Genomic DNA, 9,715 nt, shown 5'->3' with positions numbered 1-9,715 from the left:
AATCTGGTTGTCACCTTGACCTGCAACTTCAGTGATGATATGTATATGTCCCAAAGTGGGAGCATCTTCTTCAAGCATCTGAAACCCATTGCAAGTGGAGCCCTAAATTAACATTCACTGCTCTGCCACTGTGAGCAACAGTCAAGGTGGCTCACTCCTCCTCCCTGACGGATGTCGAGGTTCCATGGACTACCAGCTCTCTCTCATAAAATGTGTTGGGGTGCTGAAGGGGTTAATCTGTGCACTAATCAGACCTCAGGGAGACTCAGTAAGAATCTAACAGCTAATACCAATGCGCATTTAAGAAAGAAAAATGTACTTTTATGTTTATTATTCTTTTCTCTTTTGGGGGGAGGGTGAGAAAAGAAGACAGTAAGGGGGATATTAACTCAAAAATCACTGCTTGCTTTCTATGTGCTAGAAATTAAGTTTACAACCCAGAAGAGGAAATAGGACAAATGCCAAAGGACTCTTGAGCACATCTACCAAAGTGGTAGGTGCGGGAGACAGGGCACTGAGTAGGTGTAGACAAGATCGTGGAGGCTGACCAGGGAGATGGGAAAAGGGTATGCCAGGCATTGAAAGATTTGAGAAAGTTCTGGGGGCATGAGAGCCAGAGGGGTAATGATCATGAGACAGAGGACCATGGGGAAGGGGGTGGGGTGGGGGTTGAGGTCATCTCAAGGAGAGGTGAGTCAGACAGGCAGAGGGCCACAGCCAAGCCACCAACCCACTAACCAGTCAGCCCACCAGCATCCACGGTGGCTCTGGAGGGTCCTTGATCCATCAGCAGTCTGCAGCCTGGTGACTCAGCGGCAGAGGAAAGCTGGGAGCGGGGCATACTCAAGCAATGATGTGAGTTGGGTGGTCCTCTTGGAGTCAAGAGGAGTCAACAGGCAAACAGAGAGGGGCTGGGGGCAGAAGTGAGCAGGCTTTTCACAAAAGCTCATTTTCTCCAGAACAACTAAAACAAAACACCTACTAGCAGCTATTGCCAGTAGGGAGGGGAGTGAGACAGATTTTTCCAGTTCTACCATTTTGGATATTTTGAGTTTTGACCTTCTTGCATATATTGCCTATTATAACAAAAATCTGCAATGTTGGGACCCAGGGTCAACTTTGTTTTTGCTAGTGTGAAAGTCCAGCCTGGGAGAGGTGTTGAGGATGCTCAATGTTTCACTCCCTCCCACCCGCTATCCCCGAGCCCAGCAAACTGAAGGTTTTCTTCCTATGTTAGGGCTTCTATTTCATTTCCGCCAAGTTCTCAGTTTCCTTTGAGATGCCTAGGGATCGTGGACATATTAGCTAGGTCAACTCTTAGCTGGGCATCAGCGTCAGAATCTGGTGAGAGGAGAGCATGCCTGAGAAAGGAAGGGAAAGGCTTGTTAGGAGCAGCAGCGGTGGAGAAAGGTTCCTGTCACTCCCCAGAGCCAGTACTGATTGTTGTCAACGTTCCTGCTACTTAGAAAAAGCCTAAGAGGTGGCCTGGTTCTGGCAGGCCACAGTCCCCAGTTGAGGCCAACACCACGGCTCCCGGGGCTCTTCCTTGAGCTTGAAGGATGGTCCCACTGCCTCAAGGTGGGTCAGCCACACATCCTGACCTGGGATGCAGTGGCCAGGCCTGCTCCCCACGCGCCTCAGAAGCTACCCATTCCTCTCCAATCTTTCTGGCATCTCCCATCACAATCCCTTTATCCTGTACCGTCCAGCCCGGTAGACCAGGGAGCCCTTCTGCCGCTGGGGGAAGAGAGCCGGAGTGGGCTGGCAGGGTCGTGCAGCCGAGCCTCCCAGCCGCTTCCTGTCTGGCTCGCCTGGGTCCCTCGTGGGCTGGCAGTTCCAGTGGGGCGGGGACCGGTAGGGCTCGCGCTCCGCAGGGTTCGAGCGCTGCTTCCGCCCAGTGGGTACAAATCCGAACTGTCCTAAACGCATCTTTCCCTCCTTATAGTCTGTTAAATTGACTAATAAACTCAACACAGCGTTCTCTGTGCGGCTTCAAAAAACTCGATAATTTCGTTAGAAAACGTTGAAATCCAACCCCAAAGTATTCAGCCCAAATGTTTGGTTAAAGTAACCCCGTGGGTTAATAAACTAAACAAAGGCAACCCATGCAAAACTGGAGCAATGAAAACCAGGCTAAATAAACGAAGGGAAGTTTATAAGAACCCTTTCGGAGAGAGAGAAAAAAAAAGAGTAAGAGAGAGAGAGAAAGGCACCGGGCAGGGAGGTTTAATGTGAAGCATGTGAGCGGGGCTCAGTTTACAGGTACGAGGGCCGGCGGCGAAGAGCGCAGTCGGGCGACCTCGCCGATGCGGGTGGGTCTGCGCGGCCCGCCCGGGAAACCCTACCCGGAGCTGAGAGCGGCCTGGCGGCGCTTTCCAAAGTGGGAGCCCCCAGCGCTCCGCGTGCCCCCGGGCCCCGCAGCCCTGCACCCCGCGCAGTGCAGCCCTGCGCCCGGCAGCTGCAGCCCTGTGCCCGGGGGCCTGTAGCGTGCGCCGAGGGACGGGCGCGACCCGCCATCCTGCGGCGGAGTCTTCCCCACCGGGAAGGCAGCCCTCTCTCCCTCACCGAGAGCCCCGACTTGGGGACATTGTGCTCTGGAAAGGCAGAAATAGGGGGGTCCTGGTTCCCGCAGCTCTTGCCCCTCCCTCCCTTCGCGCCCATGGGCTCTGGCTGTGGAGTAACAAAGCCAATTGACTCCCCAAGCAGCTCTGATGAAGTGGAAGGCAGGTGGGTGGACAGAGGTTTCTACAACTGGCTTCCTTTTGCCTATACAGTCCTAGGAGGTAGAAAGGAGAGAGAAGTGGAAAGGCTAGGTCCAGAAATTAGGAGCCATTGTTTTTCCCGTTTCAGATTCAAGCGGTGAGAACAGCCTCCCTCTCTGCCCTGCCCAGGTCCAGCCATGAAAAGAAAAAAGGGGGCCAAAGAGTGGGTTGATTTTCCAGACCACTCTAACTTCCTTCTCCCGGGGCTCCTCGCCCCCTGTCCCCTAGGATTTCTAGGAGGGGCGGCCCCGGCCGTCGGAGCCGATTCTGGGCGATCCACTAGGAGATCAGAGGCAACACAGGTTCGGTGTTAAATGAACCTTCAGGCCTCGGGACAATGGCGCGGACCTCACACGGGGGCACCGCGCCTTCCCTAGACGCGCTCGGCCCCAGCCGATCCTTTATTGCACGTGGTGAATCCCCCGCTCCTAAGGCAGCCCAACCAATGGGCCGACGGGGGACAGTGGGGCTCGGGAGATGCTTTGAAAGGAGGTGTGGGTTTTAATTTTTAAAGAGCATAATTGGAGAAGGGTTATTTTTTCCCTTGGTCGAAGGGGTGGGGAGAGAAGAAAAAAATCAGGCGAAACACAACACATTTATCTATCAACCGCTAGACAAGACAAAGAGGTTTTAACAACAGTTTGAAAAGAGCGGCCTGTGAATGGTTACTATTCAATTTGTATTTTATTCCCCGCTGGTCATGGAATTGAGATCAGAAGAAAAAGTGAAAACACATGGCCGAGGTCAGGGGATCAGAGAACCACCACACACAGCAAAGGGAAGGGAATGCAATGGGAACTCGTGTGAAGAAATGGATTATATAAACAGAGCTTACGATCGCCTGCGCCCCATTATCCTATAATTTACCCCGCATGGGAGCATAGAAATATATTAAACTAGTGATAGGTTTTACCATTTCTTTACAACCCAGACTCGTGCCAATCAAGCCTACTATATACTTTGAGACATGTTTAGAATTCTTGAACTAATGTGTTTATTTTAAATATCACAGGGAAATTATTACATCACCAGAAAATAATGCCAGAGCGGGGGTCTGCAGCCCTTTTGAAGTCCTGCTGCAAAGAAACATGATTTTAATTACATAATCACTTTGAAACTATAATTATACAATAAACGATGAGGATTAAGTGGGAAGTATAGAGTACATTAAAAATTGCTTAGGTCTTGAGAAAACAAACTGAACATGCAGGGGAAAAGAAAAAGATGAAATTCGAGGTCCTGGGGAGGATAAATCCTACCGTGGCCTTCTGACTGGTGGGGATGGGAGCCTGGGGCTCTCTGCCTGGGCTAAGGGCCAGGGCGAGAGGTGGCCTGAGTTGAGTAGCTGAGCTAAAAACCAGTAAATCTGAGACAGAATCAAAGGATTCTGTGAAAAAAGATGACTCCGCGTGCGTCTGCTAACCTTTCTACACAAAAATAAAGTTGCTTTGGCCTTTATGAAATGCATTTATATCAAAAACTGTCATTCATCAGGAGTGCCACAGGGAGGCTGAGAGTTGCCAAAGACTGTTTCTTTTTTTCTTTTTCTTTTGCCCTTCTCTTCCAGGAACAAAGGCATCCAACAGGAAATCTTAGCGGGTGCCCAGCTGCCCACTAGGAGTTTGTAAACAACCTCTCAGCACAACTTTCCATAATCCAAGGTGCATGCACACTCTCCGCCTGGCTCCAGCTTTCTGGCCTCAGGCCCCTTTCCCGAAAGCTGCCTGCCTCACCTCTTAAATTTGCTTCTGTGTTTGCATTTCCGGTGAGGCCAAGGGCAGGCACAGCCTTTTTCCCTAAAATATAGAAACTTGGCTCTGGCCAGGTGGTATCAACATGTGTCTCTCTTCCTTCAGCTTCCAAGAGCACCTAGAACTTCTGCAGAGCCAGGCACAGAAACTGGGCATGGTGCTGTCCCTGCTCATCTTCAGATCCTGCTTTCAGGCGATACACTAGAGGCCCTGGGATGAAGGTTCTAGGTTCTGATATAGAATCCAGACCGCATGTGTTTAGGAAACTGCCATCACCAGCATTTGATAACCTCAGATCGCCTTTAATATCTCATAGCAAGCACCTTGGGTGCCTGTGGTTTGGAATGTGGGCGCCTGGCCCAGCCACATTTTACACATATAGTGTTCACTGCCACCTTGCCAGCCACAGGGGAGAGGGCACTTCAGTGAAGTGGCCACTCCAGCTTTTTGCTCAAGCAGAAAATTATAATTGAAGAAACAACGACCTTCAAATTCATGCTCAAATGAAAAGATGTTTCTCCAGGAGCTTAGACTAGAGATGCTGGGAGAGAGTTGGGCACCATGGTCGCTCCTAACTTTGCCCAGTCCCCTGCAGCGTTAAGCCAAAGACCTTCTTCAGCTCTGAACCCTTAATGTTAAGACATATCAGCACCGCATTCGTCTGCAGCAGACCATCAAAGACCAAGAAAAAATACAAGAGAAATAAAACAGTTCATCCAGAGAGTCCTACTGTGAGCATGTTTATATTTTGCTTTTCTAAGCCTAGGATATAATTTATTCACTGCTCTTTGAAAACAAAAGTCCTGCCCTCACCTGGCAATGTTGACAGGCTGCTTTCAAAACCGCTGAGGAAATCACAACTGAGGGCCTGAAGTGCAACATGCAAATATGGTTCTTTCCTGGGATAAGAGTAAAAGGGCCAAGATTTAGAAAACAGATAGGAGGGGAAATCAGACTCGTCAGGAGTCACAATAATACTAAAAAGTATTACTTACCATCTTTCACAATACAATTTACCTACAGTACCTTATTTGGTGCTACAGCAATGTAGCAGGTACTTTATGAATAATATCAAGTACTTACACAGTGTTTATTACATACTCTAGCACTGTGGTGTTTTGCATTCATTTCTTCCTCATAACAACCTCATGTAGGTAAGAGAATTCTTTTCCCAGTTTTACAGATGAGCAATTGAGGCACAGGGAGACGATAACTTAGTGTGCCCCAGATCACCTGACCATAAATGACAAGATGGGTCAGAATCTACACTTTGAGATCTTGGCCAGGACACAATACCCTCCAAAGAAATGCAGACTGGGAGAATTTGGGGCTTACAGGAAGTTCCCGTGACCCGCCAGGATCGGATTCCAAGTCATAGTGAGTAGGGGCTGTGGAGCATGGCCGAGGTCCACAGAGCCACCCGAAATGCACTGAGATCCAGGAGTTGTCCTTGAGGCCAAGAGCAAGGACAGAGCACTGCGCCTAAGTGTCAGGGTCAACGGTGGAAGAGTCCAGAGGGCACTGGGCTGCTTCCTCCACCGCGTACCCCCAGGGTCCTGGGCAGCAGTTGTTTTCGCAGATACATCGGAGGAAACACCAAGGCGGGGCATCTGCCGGACGCCTCCACTTGGCTCTCTGGAGCGCAAGGAGGCGCAGGGGACTGAGGATCGCAGGGCCTGCCAGACTGAGGGGAGAGGCTGAAGAGACTGGTGGGGAGGGGCTCAGCCCGCACTCCTCCTCGCGCCCGACCGCGCTTTGCCCAGAGGGCGTCTATGCTGGCTGCGCGCTCCTCTCCAGGACGCAGCACTTCTGGCTTCTCCGGGAGGCTCTGGAACCCGGCGCCGGGCATGGCCTGGGCGCTTCTCCGCGATGCGTTCAACTCCAATCGGGACCAAGCTGAGGAGGGCTAGGCAGGGGAAAGGTCCCAGGAGTTGGCCCGAGGGAGCAGTTTGGAAGTTGTGGTTGTATACAACTGTCTGACGCCACTAAGCCTTCCTATTAGTTGGAGCCTCCTGCGGGCAGGTCCAGGCTCTTGGAATGAGTGCTTTGTCTCATTTCCTCTTAGTAGCTGGAAAGTGGCAAGGCAGAGGTGACCGTCCTACTTTGAGGAGACATTGTCCAGGTCACATAGCACAGTGCCGGGCATCTCTAGGGGAGTCACAGCACCCCTTTGCTCCCATCTCACAGGAGGAAGGCGTCGAGAGGGTAACCACCCTGGAAGACTTGGCCAGTATCGGCCCAGGTCTCCACTAGAATGCTTGTGCAGCAGTTGCCAGCCAGCAAGGAAAACTTTCGTTTTTCTGCAGACCTCTCAGAGCCCAGTATTTCAGAAAAGCCCAGGGTGGGAGCTCCAGGCAGAACTGAGGAAGAGCAGGGTAAGGGGCAGGAAGGTCTTTCCTGAAAATCCAAAAGGCAAAAGGACCCCTACAAAGCTTCCAGGCTACAGTGGGGAAGGGAGCTTTATTGTTACTCTACTCCTAGAGAAGCTAATTACCTGAATGCTGACTCCTTGCCTGGTGCTATGCTGAGCTCTTTATAGATGTTTTTCCATCTTGGCTGCACATGGGGATTGTTAGGGGAATTAAAAAATATGATGCCCAGAGTAATAAAATCATCATTTCTAGGGACAAGACCAAGACATGTTTAAAAAAAAAAAAGTTTCCTAGATAATTCCAATGTGCAGCCATGTTTTGAAAAGTACTGCTATAGGGAAACTCTCAACCCTCACAGCTCCACCTGGCTGATACCTATTTCCTAGATAAGAAAGCTAGACCCAGGTCAGCCCAGAGACAAGCACAGGTTAGTCTGGTGTCAGACTGCAGGCATTCAGCCTCTGGGGGTCCCCTTTAGCCCCCTCCCCTGCCCTGCAAGTTTACCCCACTGGGAAACACCCTGAAGTCATAGCTGGAAGAGGTAGGAAGACCAACAAAGTCCCAGCTGCAGGGCAGAGAACCATCTCCACTCAGGGTCTTGAAAGAGAAAGGGGCAGTATGGAAAGAACAGGAAAAGAAGAGCTCTGGAGTTTAAGCAGAGTCAGAGAAGGTCTGTGTTTGAGAAGGGGGTGGAGAAATGGAGAATGAATCTTTTGAATCAAACTTTTCTCACAGCTTGTCTTTTCATGAGTCAGGTTCTTGGTGGGCCATACATTCACTAGTTATGATGTAAAGAACTTCAACAGCATAGGGGCCAGAGTTGTGATTTATTATCCCAGAGGACAGTTGTTATGGCTTGGATCTAAAATGTCCCCCAAAGGCCATGTGCTGGGGCCCTGGTTTCTAGTGGATGGGCTTTTGGGAAGTGATTGGATCATAAGGGCTCTAATTTCATCATCAGATTAATCCATTGATGGATTTACAATTTGATGGCAGTATTGGGAGGTAATGGAAATTTAGGAGGCAGGGAGTAGTTGAAGGGAGTGAGTCATGGAAGCATGACCTTGGGGACTGACTATATTTTGTCTCAGGCCCCTCTCCTGTCCTTTTCTCTCCTCTCCTCTCAATCTCGATTTCTCATTTTTTTTCCTGGCTACCTTGAGGTAATTAGCTTTCTTCCCTTATGAGTTCTATGCCATAATGTTCAGCCTTACCTCATTGACCATGGACTGAAACCACTGAAATTATAACTTAGCAATATAGTACACTACAGAGTATTGGTTGTTTTCCCTCAAGATTGTGGGTCTGACTGGAAGCTGTGGCTCCCCTTTCTTGAGAGAGTATTAGACTATGAATTACTACCCTGAGGAAGAGAACAAAATTTTCAATCCAAAATACAGTTTTTACTCAATACACATTATTATAAAATTGAAAAATTCTGCATTGAACCATAGTAAGTCAGGGTCTTTCTGTAATCATGGCTGGGCCTATCCAGATAGATTAAACCAGTAGCTCAAGTGATAATACCTATACATGGCTATGATTCTAAAATGTGGCTAACTTGGGAGCAATTTCTATAGATGCTTATAGAGAGATCGTGGAGAGGCCAGAGGTCTGCTTGGAATTTTAGAGACAAGTCTGTCTGGAGATCCAGATCTGAGGTTGAAGCCATCGGGGTGCTTGTAATGGAGCAGGGAAAGGCAGAGGGTCAGAGATAGCTGAAGGCAGAACTTCAGGGGAGCCCAACACCAGGAAGGTAAGAAGAAGCCATGAGAGAAACTGAAATGGAGGAACTTGAGATACGAGAGAAAAGCCTGGAGGGATGGTCTCCTGGTGGTCAAGAGAGAAGAGAACAGATGTCCTCTGTGGCCAGAAGGGTCAACAGTGTCACCACCACCAAGCAGCTGATTTAAGATGAAGACTGAAGATTTAAGATGAAGATTGAAAAGTGTTTGTTGGACTTGGCATCTGAGAAGTCTTAGGTGGGCTTAGCAGGAAGAGTGCAGTGGGGTTAGGGAGCCACACCACAGTAGGTTAAGGAAGTGGAGGTGAGTTGAGAGGGACACTGATGCTCCTTTCAGCAAGCCAAGGATGCAGTTGTGATTAGGACACTTTTCCCTTGAGGCCGTGAGTACCTGCACACCACTCACGGGAAACACGAGGAATCTGGCTGCTGCTTCATTTTACTTTATAAATAGGGAACGCCTTATGAGTTTATGTGTTGTCCTACGCAGGGACCATACTACCCCTCCCTGTGTCATTCTAATTTTAGCATATATACTGCCAAAAGCAAGCATTGGCTATCATTTTTGACGCCTGGATGGAAGTGAGGTTCTCTGCCACAGTCCCAGACACATACACCAGCATGTATGAGCTATACATAACACAAGGAAGCCAAACCCAAACTCAGAACTAGAATGTGAAACCAATTTAAAACATGCTTGATTATTCTCCAAATCAGTGTCGAACTCAGGGTAAAATGGTCCACTGCAGCCAGGTGGCAAACTAAGCAAAACCAGCCGTGACTCCAGGCCGCAAAAATCAGTGTCAAAGTCTGCCAAGCCTTCGAGGCCTGACTTTGTCGCCTAACAGGAAACCCATGGAGAAAAACAACCTATACTCCTCCCCCAGGATGGTTGACCACTATAAGGAATCTCAGAGAGCCTACAATGAGAGAAAACCCACAAAAACACCAAAAAAGAAACAGAAGAACCCCTCTGTGAACAGCCTATCACTGAAAATGTGACTGAAGGCCTGGATGCTCAAGGAGACTTATCATCTCTCCTCCCTCTGCCAGCTTCCTCAGCAGAGGCCAGCTCTGCAGTGAGAC

General features: G+C 49.3%; 1 long non-coding RNA gene and 1 other non-coding gene across 2 annotated transcripts; both read right to left on the bottom strand.

The window, feature by feature from the left end:
* Window positions 1–314: 314 nt before the first annotated feature.
* On the bottom strand, window positions 315–1,840 carry LOC110347233 (uncharacterized). Its single transcript, XR_002391700.2, has 2 exons — window positions 1,703–1,840; window positions 315–1,361 (listed from the first exon to the last, which is right to left on the bottom strand). It is a non-coding gene; the product is annotated as an uncharacterized LOC110347233 (long non-coding RNA).
* A 7,235-nt stretch (window positions 1,841–9,075) lies between these two features.
* On the bottom strand, window positions 9,076–9,182 carry LOC147820884 (U6 spliceosomal RNA). The gene has a single exon (XR_015448087.1). It is a non-coding gene; the product is annotated as a U6 spliceosomal RNA (small nuclear RNA).
* Between the last annotated feature and the right edge of the window lie 533 nt (window positions 9,183–9,715).

Source organism: Heterocephalus glaber, unplaced genomic scaffold (genome assembly GCF_053883595.1).
Source record: "Heterocephalus glaber isolate CG9 unplaced genomic scaffold, H.glaber_assembly_v1.0 deba00001788, whole genome shotgun sequence".
In the NCBI taxonomy this organism is placed as follows: domain Eukaryota; kingdom Metazoa; phylum Chordata; class Mammalia; order Rodentia; family Bathyergidae; genus Heterocephalus; species Heterocephalus glaber.
The sequence above is the reverse complement of the archived record's forward strand: the minus strand, read 5'-3'. Positions and strand labels throughout refer to the sequence as shown.